The sequence below is a fragment of the Protopterus annectens genome, chromosome 3.part0, assembly GCF_019279795.1.
Source record: "Protopterus annectens isolate FY-2018-M chromosome 3.part0, PAN1.0, whole genome shotgun sequence".
Classification (NCBI taxonomy): Eukaryota; Metazoa; Chordata; order Ceratodontiformes; family Protopteridae; genus Protopterus; species Protopterus annectens.
In genome coordinates, this window is record NC_056731.1 from 1,495,734,047 (window position 1) to 1,495,754,233 (window position 20,187).

The following is a 20,187-nucleotide window of genomic DNA, read 5'->3' on the forward strand; positions in this document are numbered from 1 at the left end:
GCATGATAGTTTATAGCCCTTTTTTTCACTGGCACAGAGATGTTCGTGTTTCACTGTTGCAGTCATTACTCTTGGGTTATTCTGCTGGCAGGCTGCCTGCAGTCAGCCAGAATTCCAAAGTCTAGGTCTGGCGCCGGTTGCTGTCGCTTCTTCCCTGACATCCGTGCGCCAGGGGTATAAAAGATGCAGTCTACGCCATTTTCTTCAGTCTTTCTTGCCGCGCGGTGCCCGAAGCAAAAACAGTTGGCAAGTGCCGGTCGGCCAACTCCTGAGATTTTCAAATCTGAATTTCAGAACCGAAGTCTTCATTAAAGCTAAGTACCCCGTTGGGGAAACTTTTTTCTTGCTCCAGATCGATGTCAGAAAAAGTTAACAATTGTATTTCTTGTGGGAAGCAAATACCTCATAAGGATTTTTACTCTTACTGTATTCCTTGCCTAGGCCCTAATCACAACATTGCTAGCTGTCGGTTTTGTGCTAGATTCAACCAACGCACTATCAAGCGTCTGTTCAATTTTGCATTTCATTACTTTGGCCGAAGATTTAATTATATAATGCTGGCAGAACAGCCGACAACCGGAGTTTACAAAAAACGCAAGGACAAGGATAGGCATCAGAGGTCCAAAACCGACTAAGCCTCTTCTAGACCAGTCGCTGGTTCAGAGTGAGGCACTTTCGCAGCCCCTGGTGCCCGCTACCTCAGAGCCACACAGGCCGCTACAGACTCCCACGTGGAGCCGACTGGGCCTCTGGAAACTCAAGGTATTGGACACTCGGAAATCAGTCCCTCAGATGGGTCCGGAGCCGCTGAGCAGGCATCGGCTTCTGAGGGTGTCTTCAGACCTACACAACTATATATTAAGTCATCCTCAGCTTCAAAGACAAAAGCAGCTCTAAAGACAAAGAAACAAGTACAGCATTCTCCTGTACAGACTTCATGCCTAAAAAACAGATGCTCAAAATGGCCGAAGACCTAATTACTTTGATCAAGGGGTTCCCATCCCCCTCCTGATAAGAGGCCTAGGCAAGGGACAGAGTATGATTCTTCTGATCGGGTATCTATTTCCTCTGATTCCTCTTCTGAACAGGATTAGTCCATGCTTCCCTATGAGGATTCTGATGCTGAAGAATCCATTCCTTCAGCCTCTCCTCCTGAGGACTATTCTTTTGGGGAAACACTGCATACTATGAGGGAGCATTTCCACTGGGAGAGCCAAGAATATTCTAGAAAAGGCTCAGAGACTTCCTGCTTCTTCCTCAGCATAGACCCCTTGCCATTCCACCTGTTCTAGACATTGTATATGATGTATTTTCAGAGTCCAGACTGTCCTCTGACTCCTTACCCCCTGCACCTGCTAAGCCAGACTGATATTACAGGGTCCCGGATTCTCATAAATTCCTATATAAAAACGCCGCTGCTGACCCAGAAACTATTTCTCAGGGTCCCAAGGGGGTTAAGGCTTCCACTGCAAAAAACCCTGTTCCCTCCGATAAGGATTCTAGGGCTGTAGACAGATGGGGGAAAAAAGTGTACACTTCTGTCACCCTGGCTGTAAGGGCTTTAAATTGTCGATTTCATATGCTTAAATATCAGCAATATTTAATGTCTTAAACAGAAAATGTTGACAAATACTGAGTGTTCAGAGAACAAGGAATTTGTAAGATTTATTGCATGCAACCAAACAAGTGGGAAAGCATACTTTGCAATGTGGTTATGATTCACTGGAGGCCTCTTGCTGGGCCGCTGTTACAGGTTCTGTTATTAGAAGGCATGCTTGGTTAAAGGAACAAAATCTGCCTGATCATGTTAAAGCAAAATTATTAGATGTACCATTACAGCATGATACTTTGTTTGGCACTAAAGCAGAAGAGGTGTTGAAAAAAATGGAGAATAAAGCAAAATCCATGCAGACAGTCAAGGATGTCTTACAGGTACAGCCACCCAGGTTTAGCAGGAACTGGCCTTCTAAAAATTGGTCCTTTCCAGTCTCAGACAGACCACAGAGAGGCAGATACAGGCGTCCCAGAGGCAGATCTCAGCCCCAAGGCTCATACAGGCCTAAACAATGGGGTGCTCCTACCTTCAAAAGCAGAGAAGACAAATCACAGCCTTACAGGAAACAGTCCCAGTTCCAAGCAGTTTTCTTTTGACAGCCCCCTTAGGGGGAAAACTAGCACTTTTTTCATTAAATTGGCAAATAATTACCCAAGACAAATTGGTTCTGAACATAGTGTTCCAAGGTTACAGGTTCCATTTTCACACACTAAGGTCCCAAGGTTACAGGTTCCATTTTCACACACTAATGTCAAAGGGCATGCCAGACCTGCCACTGGGCAGAGGCATAAAAACAAATTACAGCCCTCATGGACATGAGGGCCATTCAGCAAGTACCACAACAAGAGCAGGGGCAAGGATTTTACTCCAGACTTTTTCTAGTACCCAGGAAGGACAAAACCTGGAGACCAATTCTGGACCTGTCTATACTAAATATGTTTCTGGAAGTTCCAAAATTCAAGATGTTGACTTCAGCAGCTACTGCCCATGCTGGGCAAGAGGGCTTGGCTAGTAACTTTGGACCTAAGAGGCATACCTGCATGTCCCTATCAGACAATCTTGCAGAAGATACCTCAGATTCATAGCTGGCTCAATGCATTACCAATTCTCTGCACTGCCCTTTGGCTTATCTACTGCGCCCAGGGTCTTTACAAAATGCCTGGCACCAGTAATTGTGTTTTGCAGACAAAAAGGAATTCAAATATATCCCTACTTGGACGACTGCCTGATTCAAGCAGAGAACAAAGACATGCTTCTAAAGCATCTGGCGTTTGTAAAAAGATTACTAATTTGCCTTGGGTACACAGTAAACGAAAATAAATCAAAACTAGTGCCCTCTCAAGAGAATATTCCTGGGTGCAAGCTTAAATACAACTGCCCAGATGGCTTATCTCACGCCAGACAAGCAAAAACAACTGACTACTTACTTCAAGAAATTGGCAACAAAAGCCCACTTATCTGCAAGGAAAATCCTGCAGGCCTTGGGTTTCATGGCATCCTGAATTCTACTAATTCCGTATGCCAGACTGCATATGAGGAAACTACAATGGTATCTGAAAAGTGTTTGGACTTAGCATTGCCACAGCCTGGAGACCGTAATTGCACTCATTCCCTGCCTACAACAGGAGTTTCGATGGTGGGCAGAAGCCTGTCACCACAACAAGGGTCTGCCATTCAGTTTACCCACAGCCAGGCACTGACAATGGATGCATCAGATTATGCCTGGGGGGGCCCATATGGCAGGAAAATGTATTCAGGGCACATGGCCTGCGAACCAGATGCATCTTCACATCAATCAAAAAGACATGCTAGCTGTTCAAAATGCCCTGACAGCTTTCAAGGACCTGCTTCATCCAGGACAATTACTGATAAAGACAGACAACACTACGGTCATGTGGTACATAAACAAGCAGGGAGGTACTCATTCCTACCCCCTCTGCAGACAAGCAATGACCTTATGGGACACAGCATTGGCTTTTCAAGTTCACCTGCAAGCACAATTCCTGCCCAGAAAAACAAATACTCTGGCAGACGAACTAAGCAGAAAACCTCATGGATCCCCACGAATGGAAACTGTATCCACAAGTCTTCAGGATGATGATAAGGAAATGGGGTTGCCCAGACATAGATCTATTTGCCTCCCCTCACAACTGCCAATTGCAGAGATTTTGCACAAGGATTTACCACAAGCAAGCATGGAAAGTGGACGCCCTATCATTCAGCTGGAAAAATCTAACCGTATATGCTTTTCCCTCTCTACCTTTCCTTCCCAGAGTACTCCTAAACATCAGGCAAGAGAAGCCAAAAATGATTCTGATTGCACCAGACTGGCCACGCCAGCACTGGTACCCAATCCTAAAGAGCTTGTCTCAAGGTCCACCATGGATATTACCTCAAACATCTCACTTGCTGACACAACAAAACAATCAGATCCTGCACAGCCAACTCAGGACCTTAAATCTGTCAGCATGGCGGATAATGTAGCCATTCTGAACACTCCTCTTTCAAAAGCTGTTATGGATGTTATCTTGGAGGCCAGGAGGCCCAGTACCAGAAAATCTTATGCAGAAAATGGAAGAGATTCTGTGCTTGGAACCAGGAACAAGGCATTGACACGTCTGAACCAAACGTTCCTCAGATTTTACAATACTTGACTGAGATGCTGAACAAAGGCCTTTCTTTCTCATCAATTAAGATTCATGCCTCTGCCATTTCCGCACATTACAATACGGAACCACCACCTGTCTTTTCTCATCCTTTAATAAGGCAGTACCTCAGAGGGGCCAGAAACATTAGGCCTCCAAGGAGAGCACCAATTCCGGCCTGGGACCTCAATTTTGTTTTGGAAAAACTCACACTGCCTCCTTTCGAGCCAGCATCAACAGCAGATATTAAATTCTTATCCTGGAAAACAGCTCTGCTCCTAGCCATTACCTCTGCAAGGCGAGTCTCGGAGTTACAAGCACTCAGGCTGTGGAACCTTTCCTCATTTTTCATCCAGACAGGGTTTCTCTGAGGACAAACCCTACAGTTTATGCCTAAGTTGGTGTCCAGTATGGCCCTCAATCAAAACCATTCACTTGCCTACCTTTTACCCAAATCCACAGAACAAGGGTGAGAAAATTCTGCATTCTTTGGACATACACAGGCAGTTACGCTTCTACTTGGACAGAACTAAAGCTTTCAGAAAGACTGAGCAACTTTTAGTGTCATATGCTGCAGGATCACAAGGAAAGGCCATCTCAAAACAGACCATTTCTAAATGGATAGGCCATTGCATCCGTTTCTGCTATTCTCAACATGGCAAGTCAGTGCCTAAGGGCATTAGGCCTCATTCCACCAGAGCAGCAGCCACTTCAGCAGCCTTCCTCAGTGGAGTACCAACCAAAGAAATCTTAGAGGCTGCAACTTGGAGTTCAGTGCACACCTTTGCAAAGCACTACCACTTGCCTCTCTACTCTAAGTCCAGAGCAGGCTTCGCCACTGCAGTTCTGCAGGGCCTCATAGCCTCTCCTAATCCTATTTAGCCAAGCCACCCTCCCTCAGCTTTGGGATTCAACCCAAAAGTAATGACTGCAACAGTGAAACACTATGAACATAGTACAGTTGTGTACCTACCATAAATGTAGATGTTCGAGTGTATTCACTGTTGCAGTCCAGGTTACCCACCCACCATCCCCCTTCTTGCTGGGACTTATCTGCACTTCTCTATCCTTTACAACCTTTTTGGTGTATTTGCTTGTAGATGAAGGAAATGTTGTTTTTGTGTATGCATTTCTTAATATATTTTTCAGCCTACCTATTTGGGGCACCTGACATCCGGAGCAAGAAAAACTGAAGAAAATGGCGTCGGCTGCATCTTTTATACCCCTGGCGCACTGACGTCGGGGAAGAAGCGACAGCAACCGACGCCGGACCTAGACTTTGGAATTCTGGCCAACTGCGGGTAGCCTGCCAGCAGGATAACCCAAGAGTAATGACTGCAACAGTGAATACACTCTAACATCTACATTTATGGTAGGTACACAACTACTTTTTCTTCCATTGTCATTCAGAGTGTGTTTAGCCCTTCTTTTTTATAGGGCCTGTAGTAACCTTTACTTCTTTCATAGTAAAGTTAGAGGCTGTGGTTTTAGGCCTTTTTTTCTGCTCTATTAGTGTTAGTATACTGTGTGAGTGCAGTTGTGGCCCTTCTTTTTATACAGGGCATATAAATAATTTTCGTGTGAACTTTTCCAAAGGTTTTCTTTTTACAAGGCTTGAATGGTTTGTTGTGTGATTCTTTATTGCTGTTGAGTTGTTGAAAATGTCTCAGCAGGAGAAAGAAAAAGCCAAGTCGGGCTTCAGAAAATGCACTAGATGTTGGCAAAACATGTTCATAACTGATGGACATATTGAATGTGTTTACTGCTTGGGTAAGGTTCACCTGCAAGAAAGTTGTTCTGTATACCACTCCTTCAGCTCAAGTATTGCATGAAAGAAAGTAAGTTAATGGACAAAGGTCTGCTTAAATGCTCCTTTCAAGAATCGTTGGATGTCAGACAAACGCTCAAAAAAGACTGAACCGACAAAATCTCCATCTACACTGAAGTCAGCTTCTAGTAAAGTGTCTACATAGTTTCCACAGCCTTCGGAACAGACTGTCGTTATGGTTAGGAGCCGGTACCCAACCTTGGAGCCTGTATCTCCTACCTTAAAGTCCCCTATACTGCAATCTGTGGCTTCGTCACATTCCTCACAGGCCTCAAGTAGACTGTCTGATTTGGATGTAGACTGTGTGGTGAAGAAGCTTCTACAGATACCGGCACTAGCAAAAATGTTGTCACAGACCCAGGAGCCTACGGAGCCGATCTTGGATGTTCTTCGTGTTTCACTGTTGCAGTCATTACATTAGAGTAATCTGCTGGCAGGTTGCCCTCAGTCGGCCTGAATAACAAAATCTTGGGTCCTGTGTCGGTTGCTGTCTCCTCTTCCATGACGTCAGGTTGTCAGGGGTATAAAACATGCAACTGACGCCGTTTTATTCAGTGTTTCTTGCCGTGCAGTGCCCAAAGCAGAAGCAGTTTGCAAGTGCCGGTCGGCTGACTCCTGAAATTTTCACATTCGAGTTTCAGAACCGAAATCTTCAAAGTAAAGCTAAGTACCCCGTTGGGGAAACTTTTTCTTGCTCCTTACCGATGTCAGTAAAAGTTAATTGCATTACTTGTGGGAAGCAAATACCTCATAAGGATTTTCATTTGTACTGTATTCCCTGCCTAGGCCCAGATCACAACTGCTGTCGGTTTTGTGCTAGATTTAACCAACGCACTATTAAGCATCAGTATATTTTTGCTTCTAAATATCTTGGTTCAAAATTTAAGTATCCTGAAATGTGGTCAGTTAGCAATCCGACTACCGGAATTCACAAAAAACACAAAAGACAGTCAAGGTCCAAAAGCGATGAAGCTTCTCCTAAGCCAGTCGCGGGTACTCAGGTGCTTTCGCAGCCCCTGATACCCGCTACTTTTGAGTCGCAGGCCTCTACTGAGACCCATTTGGAGTCCGGTATGCCATGAGATTCTCAGCGTATTGAACCTGCGGATGTCTCTCCCTTGGATGGGTCCAGAGCCGCTGAGCAGGCACCGGCTTCTGAGGGTGTTTTCAGGTCTCAATATTTTTATATTAAACCGACTCCAGCCTCAAAAACCAGATTAAAAACATCTGTCTGAAAAGCCGACGCACGAGTCGCGTGCTCAGGCCCCTATGCCTAAAAACAGATGATCAAAATGGCTGAGGATTTAATAACCTTGATCAGGGGTTCCCAACCCCCCCCCCCCCCCCCTGCTAGGAGGCCTAGGCAAGGCACTGATTATGAATCTTAAGATCTGGTTTCCATTTCTTCTGATTCCTCTTCTGATCAAGAATTTTCCATTCCACCCTATGAGGATTCTGATGCAGAGGAATCATTCCATCTGCATCTCCTCCAGAGGATTACTCTTTTGGAGTGACTTTGCATGCTTTAAGGGAACATTTTCACTGGGAGAGCCAGGACTTCTCTGAATCAAAAAAGAGGCTTAAGGATTTCCTTCTTCCTCAGCATAGGCCTTTGGCAGTACCCTCCTGTATTAGGCATTGTTGATGTATTTTCGGAATCAAGCATGGCTCCTGATTCCCTGCCTCCGGCTCCTAGTAAGCCGGACAGATATTACAGGGTTCCTGACTCCAACAAATTTCTATTCAGAAATCCTGCTGCTGATCCTGAGACTATTTCTCAGGGTCCCAAGGGTGTAAAGGCCTCTGCAGTCAAAAATCCTACCCCCCTCTGACAGAGATTCCAGGGTGCTGGATAGATGGGGAAAGAAGGTTTATACGTCTGCAACTTTGGCAGTCAGGGCCTTAAACTGCCAGTTTCATATGTTTAAATATCAACAGCATGTTATGGGCTTACTGAAACAGAAAATTATGTTGATTTCTGATTGTGTGGAAAATAGAGTTACGGGAATTATTGCATTCAGCAGAACAGGTTGGAAAGCATATTTTGCAATGTGGTTTTGATTCTTTGGAGGCCTCTTGTAGGGCCGCCGTTACTGGATCTGTGGTTAGAAGGCATGCCTGGCTCAAGGAGCAAAATCTGCCTGATCATGTTAAAGCTAAATTGTTGGATGCCTCTTTGCAGCATGATACTCTGGTAATAAGGCAGAAGAGGTTTTAAAGAAAATGGAAGACGAAGCTAAATCTATGCAAACTGTAAAAGATTTCTTGCAAGTGCAGCCACCCAGGTTCAGTAGACACTGGCCTACTAGAAATTGGTCCTTTCCTGTGTCCAACAGAGTCACTCAAGGCAAATCCAGGCGCTCAAAAGGCTCCAGATACCAATCACAGGGTTCTTGCAGGTCAAAGCAATGGGGGTGCCTCCACCTCCAAAACTGGAGGAAACAAAGCACAACCGTACAGTAAGCAGTCTCAATGACTTTCCTCTACCATCACCAAGCACTTACCTTTTGGCAGCCCCCTTGGGGGGAAAACTAGCACTTCATGCTCAAAATTGGCAGTTAATTACCCAGGACAAGTGGGTATTAAACATAGCATCCCAGGGGTACAGATTTCATTTCCATACTTTGCCAATTCCAAACGAATGACCGGATCTGCCACAAAACCAGTGGGCAGAGGCCCAGAAACAAGTCATGTCCCTCATGGATATGAGGGCTATTCAACTGGTACCAGAAAAGGAAAAAGGACAAGGTTTTTATTCGGGACTTTACCTGGTACCCAGAAAAGACCATTCATGGCGTCCAATACTGGACTTATCGATTTTGAACACATTCCTGGACATTGCAAAATTCAAAATGCTGACAACAGCTACTGCCTATGCTAGGCAGGAATGCTTGGTTAGTAACTCTAGACTTAAGAGGCATACCTGCATATCCCAATAAGGGAATCGTGCAGAAGATACCTCCGCTTCAAAGCAGGTTTTTTACTTTACCAGTTCTCTGCACTGCCCTTTGGCTTATCTACTGCGCTCAGTGTCTTTACAAAGTGCCTGGCACCAGTAATTGCATTCTGCAGACAAAGAAGCATTCAAATTTATCCTTATCTGGACGACTGTCTCATTCTAGCAGAGGACAAGGACACTCTTCTTCAACATCTGGCGTTTGTGAAAAGGCTTCTAGCATGCCTAGGGTACACCATAAACGAAAAGAAATCACAACTGATACCCTCTCAAATAATTACATTCCTGGGTGCAAGCTTGAATACAACTGCCCAGATGGCTTACCTTATGCCAGACAAACAAAGGCAACTGACAACATACTTCAGCCAAATGGCAACAAAAACCCAGTTATTTGCAAGACAAATTCTGCAGGCTTTGGGGTTCATGGCATCCTGCATTCTACTAATTCCATATGTGAGACTGCATATGAGCAAACTTCAATGGTACCTAAAAAGTTTATGGAGTCAACATTGTCACAGTCTGGAAACTGATTCCTCTCATTCCCTGCCTACAACAGGAGTTTCTTTGGTGGGCAGAGACTTGTCACCAAAACAAGGGACTGTCATTCACTGTACCCCCTGCCACCCAAACCCCCAACTACAGACGCATCAGACTATGCTTGGGGGGGCCCAGCTGGCGGGGAGATGCATTCAGGGCAAATGGAGCCCAAACCAAATGAATCTGCAGATCAACCAGAAAGAGATGCTAGCTGTTCAGAATGCTCAGCCTTCAAGGACTTACTTCATCCAGGACAACTACTGATAGACACAGCACCACAGTTAATTTGGTACATAAACAAGGAAGGGGGTACACATTCCTACCCACTTTGCAGACTAGCCATGGCCTTGTGGAACACAGCCTTGACTTACCAAATACATCAAGCTCAATTCCTGCCAGGAAAACAAAATACTCTGGCAGACGACCCAAGCAGGAATCTTGTGGATCTGCACGAATGGAAACTGGATCCACAAATCTTCAGCATGTTAACACAGAAATAGGGGAGCCCAGACATAGATCTGTTTGCCTCTCCCCAAAATTGTCATTCGGACAAATTCTGCACAAGAACTCATCACAAAAAAGCATGGAAAGTGGATGCCCTATCCTTCAGCTGGAAAAAACTATCAGTCTATGCCTTTCCCCCTCTGCCTCTACTCTCCAAGGTCCTACTAAAAGTCAGACGGGAAAAAACAAAAATGATCCTAGTTGCTCCGGTCTGGCCTCGCCAGCACTGGTACCCACTTCTAAGGAATATGTCTCAACTTCCTCCATGGTACTTGCCTCAAATACCTCATCTGCTATCTCAGCAGAACAATCAAATTCTGCACACTCCGCTCCAAACTCTGAATCTTGCAGCATGGTTGATCAATTAATTATTCAAACACCACCTCTCAGTAAGTCTGTGATGGATGTCATTTTGGAAGCCTGAAGGCCTAGTACTAGAAAATCTTATGCTGATAAATGGAAGAGATTCTGTGCTTGGAACCAAGCACAAGGAACAGACACAGCAAAGCCCAATATTCCTCAGATTTTACAATATTTGACTGAGATTCTTGACAAGGGCCTATATTTTTCTTCAATAAAATTCCATGCCATCTTGGCTCATTACAACACAGAGCCTCCCCTCTTTTCTCATCCTCTGCTTAAACAGTATCTTAGAGAGGCCAAAATTTAAGGCCTCAAAGAAGATCACCAACTTCTGCATTGGACCTCAATTTTGTGCTGGAAAAAACTCACCCTGCCTCCTTTTGGACTAGCAACTACTGCGGATATAAAATTTCTATCTTGGAAAAAAGCTTTTTTTCTTGGCAGTCACTTCAGCAAGAAGGGCTTCGGAACTACAGGCTCTCATGGCAGTTGAGCCTTTTATTATATTTTATCCGGACAGGGTGTCCCTCAGGACCAATCCTTCTTTTATGCATAAGGCGGTATCCAGTGTGGCTCTTAACCAGACCATTCACCTGCCAACATTTTACCCAAATCCGCAGAATAAGGGGAAGCGGATTGGACATTGAACAGTTCAATGGTGTCTGACGTCTCAACAGGTTATCTCAGGGATGTCCATTCTTTCTACCCAATCCCATAGCCACGGTGACCACGGATGCTTCCTTTATTGGGTGGGGGGGGGGCATTTTCAGGAAAGAACAGCCCAAGGCACTTGGAAGAAACACGAGGCTCATCTGCATATAAATGTTCTGGAGATGAGTGGTACTTCTAGCGTTGCAGTCCTTTCAAGACTCTCTACCTCTGGGAACAATTGCAATTCAGACAGACATGTCAGTGGTCTGGTACATCAACAAACAAGGAGGAACCAAATCTTACTCCTTGTGTCGAGAGGCCATGAGAGTATGGCAGTGGGCATTCTCCTCCCAGCTCTTTCTGATAGCGCACATCCCGGAGAAATCCATTGTAATAGACAAGCTGAGCAGGACAGTCTTTCTGCCTCACGAGTGGTCCCTAAAGCAACAAGCAGCAGAAAGGATTTTCCGCAGGTGTGGCCAGCCTTGCTGCGATCTTTTTGCAACCCCAACAAACACTAAATGCAGCAGCTACTTTGCCCTAATTCCCCAGCAAGGGGAAGCCCCAAGGGAGGCATTGGTGCAAAATTGGCCTTTATGCATTTTCCCCCTTCAATCTGATTCCCAAGGTATTACAGAAAGCAAAACTCCTGGGAAGGACCATGATACTAATAGCCCCTTACTGGCCTTGGCAAGTTGGGTTTCCCTTCCTCCAAGCCTCATCTTTTTGGAAGAACCCTGGATCTGTTGACCCATTCATCGGGGCTTTTCATCCTTCCCTTCATTCCCTCAAACTGACAGCTTGGCTGCTCCAGTTCCCACAATAGCCAGGATTTACAACCTCTCAACTGAGGCCCAACATATTATAACATCCTCTCATAAATCATCTACCAGAAAGTTACATCTTAGCAAATGGAAGAGATTTTCTTTATGGGCCTCTAGCATCTGCAACTGCCATTAGAGTTCAATTAGCAGTGATATCAAACTTTCATCTTGGTTTCCAAGGTTCCAATGTCATGTCGCATCAACTTGCTAAAGCCTTTCTTAAAGGTGCCATTCATTTGAGGCCACCAATCAGAGCTGCAGTCATGCCATGGAGATAACATTTTGTTCTATCCAGAATCATACTACCTCCTTTCGAACCAGCCTCAAAATTCCTTTCATGGAGGACTGTTTTTCTGATAGCCGTTACTTCTGCTCGGAGGATTTCTGAGCTGCAAGCCTTGACCATCAAACCTCCTTATCTTATTTTCCATGACAGTTTCACTCAGGACTAATCCATCCTTCATACCAAAAGTTTGTTCAGAGACTAAGCTTAACCAATTTGTTCAGTTGCCAGTTTTTTTTCCCCAATACACAAATAGGATGGAACACATGCTGCACAAACTTGATGTTCATAGACTACTACGATTTTACCTAGACAGAATGAAACAAGTCTGGTCAATGGATCAACTTTTTGTTTCCTTTTCAGAGTCAAAGAAGGGTGCCCCAGTGACAAAAATCTCCTTGTCAAGATGGCTATCAGATTGCATTTCCTTCATTTATAATTCACAAAATGCCCCCTTGCAACAAAAAGTAAAGGTCCACTCTACTAAAGCTATTTCAACCTCATTGGCCTTTTTCTGCAAGGTTACCATTAGACTCTATTTGTGCAGCAGCTACCTGGTCAACACCTCATACCTTTATTACTCATTACAAAGTAGACAAGGCCTCCAGGGACAGGATCTCCTTTGGTTCCACAGTTCTGAGGAATATTCTCCTATGAGCCATCCGAGAAGATGGTGCTTGGGACGCTACCCAGCAGTAAAGAAAGAACGGCAAGATAGAACAACTTCACATAAAGAAGTTATGTACTCACCATAACGTTCCATGTGAGTTGTTCATCTCGCCTTCATTCTTTCATCCCACCCTCCAACCCCCATCCAGTCTACTTGAGGTCCGTATAGGGTGCTTTGTCTCCTCTAACTCTGAGTGGCATATTTATACTACTAAGTAGGCAGCAAACAAGATCTGAGTTGAGATCAGGGTGCATCATGGGATAGGGAGTTGGCCTCGAGCTGGTTGAAGACCTTGAGCTTTTGAAATTGGCTGAGTCTGAGCAGAGGATCGGCTCCAAACCCATCAGTAAAGAATGAAGGCGAGATGAACAGCTCACATGGAACGTTATGGTGAGTACATAACTACTTATGTTATGTAGTCCAGTCTCGCCTACATTCTTACCCGTGGGTTCGGAGCCGATCCTCTGCTCCGACTCGGCCATACTCTAGCTCGAAGTCTTTCAATTGGCTGGGCTAAGAAGGTATCCCATGCTGCACTGCTCTTTCCCCAGATCTCATTTGCTGCTCGTATAGCTCAGACGTGGTCTCGCTCTTGGCTGTGGCCAAGTATCACTTTTGTCTTTATTGACAGTTTTTTGCTTCAAAAAAAGCTATTCTCATAGCTGTATGTTGTGTGTGTACTGGTCTAATACTTGGTAAAATTCTTTTTCTGGTATTGTTTTTTGTGGTGTCCCGCTAACTTTCCCCTACGGGCTAGGCCTGTTTCAGTTGGAGGACCTAGTCCTCCCCTTCTGTGTTACTTGTTAGTGTTAGTAGGTACCTATCCCTCGGGCTAGGACCGTTTGTTAGAGGACCTAGTCTTTCCTTGTGTTCTTCAGGAGAGGAAGAACAAACCAATTTTGAAAGGACTTTTGAAACCCTCCTTCGAGGAGGATTTGGGAAGGGCTTCAAGTCTCTCCCTCTAAGGCAAAAAAGCGTTCTCTGGCTCCATCTGTATCCTCTGAGCCTCCGGAGAAAGTAGAGAAATCTACTGTGGCATCCTCTGCTCTACTGTCCTCAGAGCCGCAGGAAGTTAGTGTATTGACTGAATCTGCTTTGGCTCCAGGTCCCACGGAGCCGATTGCGGAGGTGCTAGTTCGGAGCCGGTCTCCAAATTTTAGATCTGTCTCTCCTCCTCGTAGGTCTCCTTCGGAGAGGAGGTCTAGATCTCCTTCCTTATCTTATAGGTCCTCCAGGACTCTTTCAGATGTGGATGTAGATAGTGGTGTAGAGACTGCTCCAGTCACCAGTACTGGCAAAATTGTTTTCGGCTCCAGCCCAGTCGGCTCCGAGGCCCGTCACCCAACCAGCGTCGATACTTCCTCCGATCAAATCTCAGCTTTTGGAGCCGGAGTGGTCGGCACCGTCTGATGTCCTTAGGTCAGCTCCGATGGCCCATCCTGGCTTATCGGCTCCGGCTTCAGCTCTGACCCAGTCAGCTCCGTCCATGGGTTCCAGGACTCATGGTTCCTCTGTCGGACCCGAGGGGAAGGCCTCTGGTTGCTTTTCGGCTCCTAGCCTCCCTCCCAGAGCCTCAACCCAGGAAAGCCTGACCCCTGCTTCTGCATCGAACCTTGTCACTTCTGCTCAGAGGTCTTCCATGGCTGGTCGATCTTCGGAGCCAGGGGGACCAGCTTTTGAGGCCATGCGGAGCGCTCTGGCCAGGTCCTCTGCGACATCATTCGGCACTGACGCGCTCTCCCCTCCAGCTCCGGTGCGTTCTCTAATCGCCCTATATCTTTCGACAGTGGAGACCCAAGGCCTCAGGATACCTCCATGAGTGGTCCCCATATTTCTGAGGGTCCCTCAGTGTTTTTGCCTGAAGAGCCACCCAGAAAACAAACGTGCAAGAGGAAGCACATTGACTCCCAAGATGAGTCCTTAACGTCAGACACCGACCTCAAGGAATCGGAGGGGTTCCCCAAGTCATCCTCTGAGGATGTCTCTCTTTCTCTGACATCCTGGAAATTTTGAAGCAGAGGGGTGACTGGCCCTCCAAAGCTCCCTCCAAGGAGTCGTCGTTCCTGAAGGCCTTTGGGACTCAGCCCTCTGCCTCTTGGGCATCTCCACCCTTAGAGCTTTTAGATCTGATTTGTCGAAGAGTGTGGGGAAACCCCTGACTCTGTGGAACCAGTCCCCAAGAGACCCAACAAATTCTTGTCCGCCCCCTCTGACAAAGAGTTTCTATCCAAGGGAGTTCCTGTAGATGCCATGGTGGTGGCAGCGGTCACCAAGAAGGAACTGGCTGAGACTTCGTCTACCGTCCATCCTCCTAACAAGGAGTCTAGGACCATGGACCGGTACGGGAAGCGTATATTTTCTTCAGCGGCCTTTACACTGCGGTCACTGAATTACTTATCTCATTTTACATGGCTCCAAAAAGATGATCTGAAAGAGCTTGGAGATGCTCTACAGGGTAACGTTTCTGATGCGGTGGCTCAGAAGGTCAACGCTCAGATGTCTACCCTCAACTCTATTGCTAACTCTTCCATGAGGCTGATCTCTTACGCAGCCGAAGGAGCGGGTGGGGCAGCAAGTTTGGGAGTTGCTCTTAGGAGACACTCCTGGATGCGCCTCTGTAATTTCAAGGAGGCCTTTAAGTCTACGTTCACCAATGCCCCGTTTGGTTCCCTCTTATTCAGAACCAAGGTGAAGGACTCTCTCACTAGGTGCGAGCAAGACGGAAAAACTCTGTCTGCTGTGGGAGTCCGTTTTTCCCTACCCTCTAGGCCTTATCCCAAGACCCAGAGGGGTGGGAAGATGTGGTTCAAAAAATCAGAGTTTTTTTCATGACGCTCATGGTGAGTCCTCCTCCAAAGGCAGGGGAGGGGGTGGTAATTCTGGTAGACGCCGCCCTAGGAGCAGAGGAGGCCCGAGTAACCAGGGAGACCGCAATTCCTTTCGTGGTTCTCCCTACCAGCCCTCCTGATGGGAGGCCCGACTGTGCATTTCCGGAGCCAGTCGGGGGTCGCATTTCACTATACCCAGAGGCCTGGCAAAATATAACTCGGGACTAATGGGTATTAAAAATAGTTTCCGGAGGATATCGCATTCCCTTCTCTTCAGCTCCCCCTCCGATCAAAAAAATCCCAGATGTTCCACCCAATCAAAGGGATTCCACAGCTTCAGAGGATTTAAAGCTGCTAGAAAAAGGAGCCCATCCAGCCTGTCCCCTCAGACCAGATTGGATTAGGGACTTACTCCAGATTCTTTTTGGTGCTGAAAAGGAGAGGGGACCTGAGACCCATTTTGGATCTCAGGTGATTGAACACCCATGTAAAGAAGTCCAAGATATTCATCGTGTTACACTGCTGCACTCATTACACTTGGGGTTATCCTACCGTCAGGCGGTTCCCCAGTCGGCCTGAGTTCCAAAGTCTTGGTCCGGTGTCGGTTGCTGTCGCCTCCTCCCTGACGTTAGTGTGACAGGTATATAAGATGCAGCCGATGCCATTTTCTTCAGTCTTTCTTGCCGCGTAGTGCCCAAAGCAAAAGCAGTTCGCAAGTGCTGGTCGACCGACTCCTGAGATTTTCATTCCGAATCCAGAACCGAAGTCTTCTACAAAGCTAAGTACCCCATTGGGGAAACTTTTTCTTGCCTCAGACCGATGTCAGTAAAAGTTAATAACTGTATTTCTTGTGGGAAGCAAATACCTCATAAGGATTTTCATTCTTATTGTATCCCATGTCTAGGCCCAGACCACGACGTCCCTGGTTGTCTGTTTTGTGCTAGGCTTAACAAGCGCACTATTAAATGTCTGTTTGATTTTGCCCGACATTATTTTGGCAGAAAATTCAATTACACCATGCCGTCGGAACTTCCGAAGACCGGAATACATAAAAAGCGCAAAGACAAAGATAGGCATCTGAGGCCCAAAACTGACGACAAAGACTCTTCTAGGCCAGTCGCCGGTTCTCCGGTTTTCAGCGAGGCGCCTTGGCAGCCCCTGACTGCCACTTCTGTAGAACCACAGGCCGCCTCTGACTCCCACATGCAGATGGCTGGGCCTTCATACACACAAGATTTTCAGCCTACCGAAACTAACCCTTCAGAGGGATCCGGAGTAGCTGAACAACCTACAGCTTAAGAGGGTGATTTCAGACCTACTCAGTTAAGCATTAAAACTTCTGCCAAGTCTAAACCTCCTTTAAAAACAAAGAAACAAATACAGCATTCTCCAGGACAGGCCTCCATGCCTAAGAAACAAATGCTCAAAATGGCCGAAGACCTAATCACTCTGATCAGGGGGTCCCATCCACCTCCTGATAAAAGACCTAGACAGGATGCAGACTATGACTCATCCAACCAGGTATCCATATCCTCAGATTCATCCTCAGACCTAGGATACTCTTTACCCCCTTATGAGGATTCTGATGCTGAGGAATCAATTCCATCAGCCTCTCCGCCTGAGGACTACTCCTTTGGGGAAACCTTACACACCATGAGGGAGCATTTCCATTGGGAAGGCTGGGATTACTCAGAATCCAAGAAAAGGCTCAGAGACTTCCTTTTATTACCACAACACAGACCCCTTGCTATTCCGCCAGTGTTAGATGTTGTGTATACTGAATCCAGCTTAAATCCTGATTCTTTACCTGCAGCCCCAGTTAAGCCTGACAGATGCTACAGAGTCCCTGACTCTCTCAAATTTCTTTATAAAAGCCCTGTTGCTGACCCTGAAACTATTTCTCAGGGACCCAAAGGGGTTAAGGCCTCATCAGCAAAGAATCCAGTTCCCTCTGACCGAGATTCCAGAGCATTAGACAGATGGGGGAAGAAAGTATATACGTCTGCAATTTTAGCAATGAGGGCCTTAAACTGCCAGTTTCACATGCAAAAATATCAGCAACTTTTGATGTCTCAGTTGAAACAAAAAATGCTTCCAGATTCAGATCCTCCTAATTTTAAGGAAATGCAGGATTTGTTGCATGCAGCTGAACAAGTGGGAAAACATACTTTGCAATGTGGTTTTGATTCTTTAGAGGAACCCTGTAGAACAAGCAGTTACAGGTTCTGTCATTAGAAGACATGCTTGGTTAAAAGAACATACATTACCAGATCATGTTAAAGCAAAACTATTGGATGCACCTTTGCAGCAGGATGTGTTGTTTGGAGTTAAGGCAGAAGCGGTATTAAAGAAAATGGAGGATAAGGCAAAATCTATGCAAACAGTGAAGGATTTCTTACAGGTTCAGCCTCCTCGATTTAGCAGAAATTGGCCAACAAAGAATTGGTCCTTTCCAGTTACAGACAGACCTCAAAGGGGCAGATACAGACGTCCAAGAGGTAGAGGTCAACCACAAGGTCCTTACAGGCCTCGACAGTGGGGTGCATCAGGCCAGAAAGAAGGGGAAGACAGGCCCCAACCATATAAAAAACAACCCCAATGACTTCCCACTACAGCTGCCAAACAGCTCTCTCTTGGCAGCCCCCTTGGGAGGAAAACTGGCATTTTTCTATCACAACTGGCATATGATCACCACAGACAAATGGGTTCTCAACATTGTATCTCAAGGTTACAGGTTCCACTTTCACACTCTGCCAAGGTTAAAAGGAATGCCAAATCTGCCACCAAATCAATGGGTAGAGGCTCAAAAACAAATTACAGCACTCATGGACATGAGAGCTATTCAAAAGGTACCACCACAGGAGCAAGGACAAGGGTTTTACTCGACTCTTTCTGGTTCCCAGAAAGGACAAAGCATGGAGGCCCATTCTGGATCTTTCTTCTCTAAACACTTACCTGGATGTTTCGAATTTCAAAATGTTGACACTACAGCAGCTTCTTCCCATGCTGGGCAAGAAAGCTTGGCTCGTAACATTGGACCTCAAGGAGGCATACCTGCATGTCCCTATCAGACAAAACTGCAGAAGATACCTCAGATTCCTAGCTGGTTCAATGCACTATCAATTCTCTGCACTGCCCTTTGGCTTATCTACTGCGCCCAGGGTCTTCACAAAGTGCCTGGCACCAGTAATTGCATTTTGCAGACAGAAAGGAATTCAAATTTATCCGTATCTGGACGACTGCCTGATTCAAGCAGAGAGCAAGGACATTCTTCTAAAGCATCTGGCGTTTGTAAAAAAGTTAAGTTGCCTAGGGTACACAGTAAACGAAAAGAAATCAAAACTAGTGCCCTCACAAGAGATAATATTCCTGGGTGCAGGCTTGAATACAACGGTCCAGATGGCTTACCTCACGCCAGACAAGCAAGGACAACTGACTCAATATTTTCAATTGATGGCAACAAGAACCCATCTCCCTGCAAGACAAATTCTGCAGACCTTGGGTTACATGGCATCTTGCATACTACTAATTCCATATGCCAGACTGCATATGAGGAAACTACAATGGTACCTAAAGAGTGTTTGGTCTCAACACTGTCAAAGTTTGGAAACAGTTATACCACTAATTCCTTGCCTTCAACAGGAGTTTCGATGGTGGGCTCAAGCTCGTCACCTCAACAAGGGACAGCCTTTTACTCAACCCACAGTCAGGCAAACACTGACAACAGATGCATCGGATTACGTCTGAGGAGCACACATGGCAGGAAAATGTATTCAGGGCAAGTGGCCCGCAGAACAAAGGCATCTTCAATCAAAAGGAGATGCTAGCTGTACAAAATGCCCTTATAGCCTTCAAGGACCTGCTGCATCCAGGACAACTACTACTAAAGGCAGACAACACCACAGTTATGTGGTACATAAACAAGCAAGGGGGCACTCACTCTTATCCCCTCTGCAGACGAGCCATGACCTTGTGGAACACAGCTCTAGACTATGAAGTTCATCTGCAAGCACAATTCCTGCCAAGAGAGAAAAACACACTGGCAGACTACTTAAGCAGAAACATCATGGATCCCCACGAATGGGAATTGAATCCACAAATATTCAGAATGATAACACAAAAATGGTGGAGCCCAGGCATAGATCTGTTTGCATCCCCAATGAACTGCCAGCTACAGAAATTCTGCACAAGAACGTACCATCCACAAGCATGGAAAGTGGATGCCCTTTCATTCAGCTGGAAAAACATACAAGTATATGCTTTCCCACCACTACCTCTCCTTCCAAAGGTACTCATAAAAGCCAGGCAAGAAGAGCCAAAGGTGATCCTGATTGCACCAGACTGGCCACGCCAGCACTGGTACCCAATCTTAACACAAGGACCACCCTGGATTTTGCCTCAAATCCCACATCTACTGACTTAACACAACAATCAGGTACTGCACAGCCAGCTAAAGACTTTAAACCTGGCTGCATGGAAGATGCCTTAGTCAAGCAAGCAATGCCTCTCTCCAAAGCTGTTATGGATGTCATCCTGGAGGCCA

At 46.0% G+C, this 20,187-nt stretch overlaps 1 protein-coding gene across 1 annotated transcript in view; it reads left to right on the forward strand.

Moving 5' to 3' along the window:
* Positions 1–20,187, forward strand: part of TCEA1 (transcription elongation factor A1) — a gene marked incomplete in the record, with an annotated part of 560,757 nt that overhangs the window by 251,635 nt on the left and 288,935 nt on the right.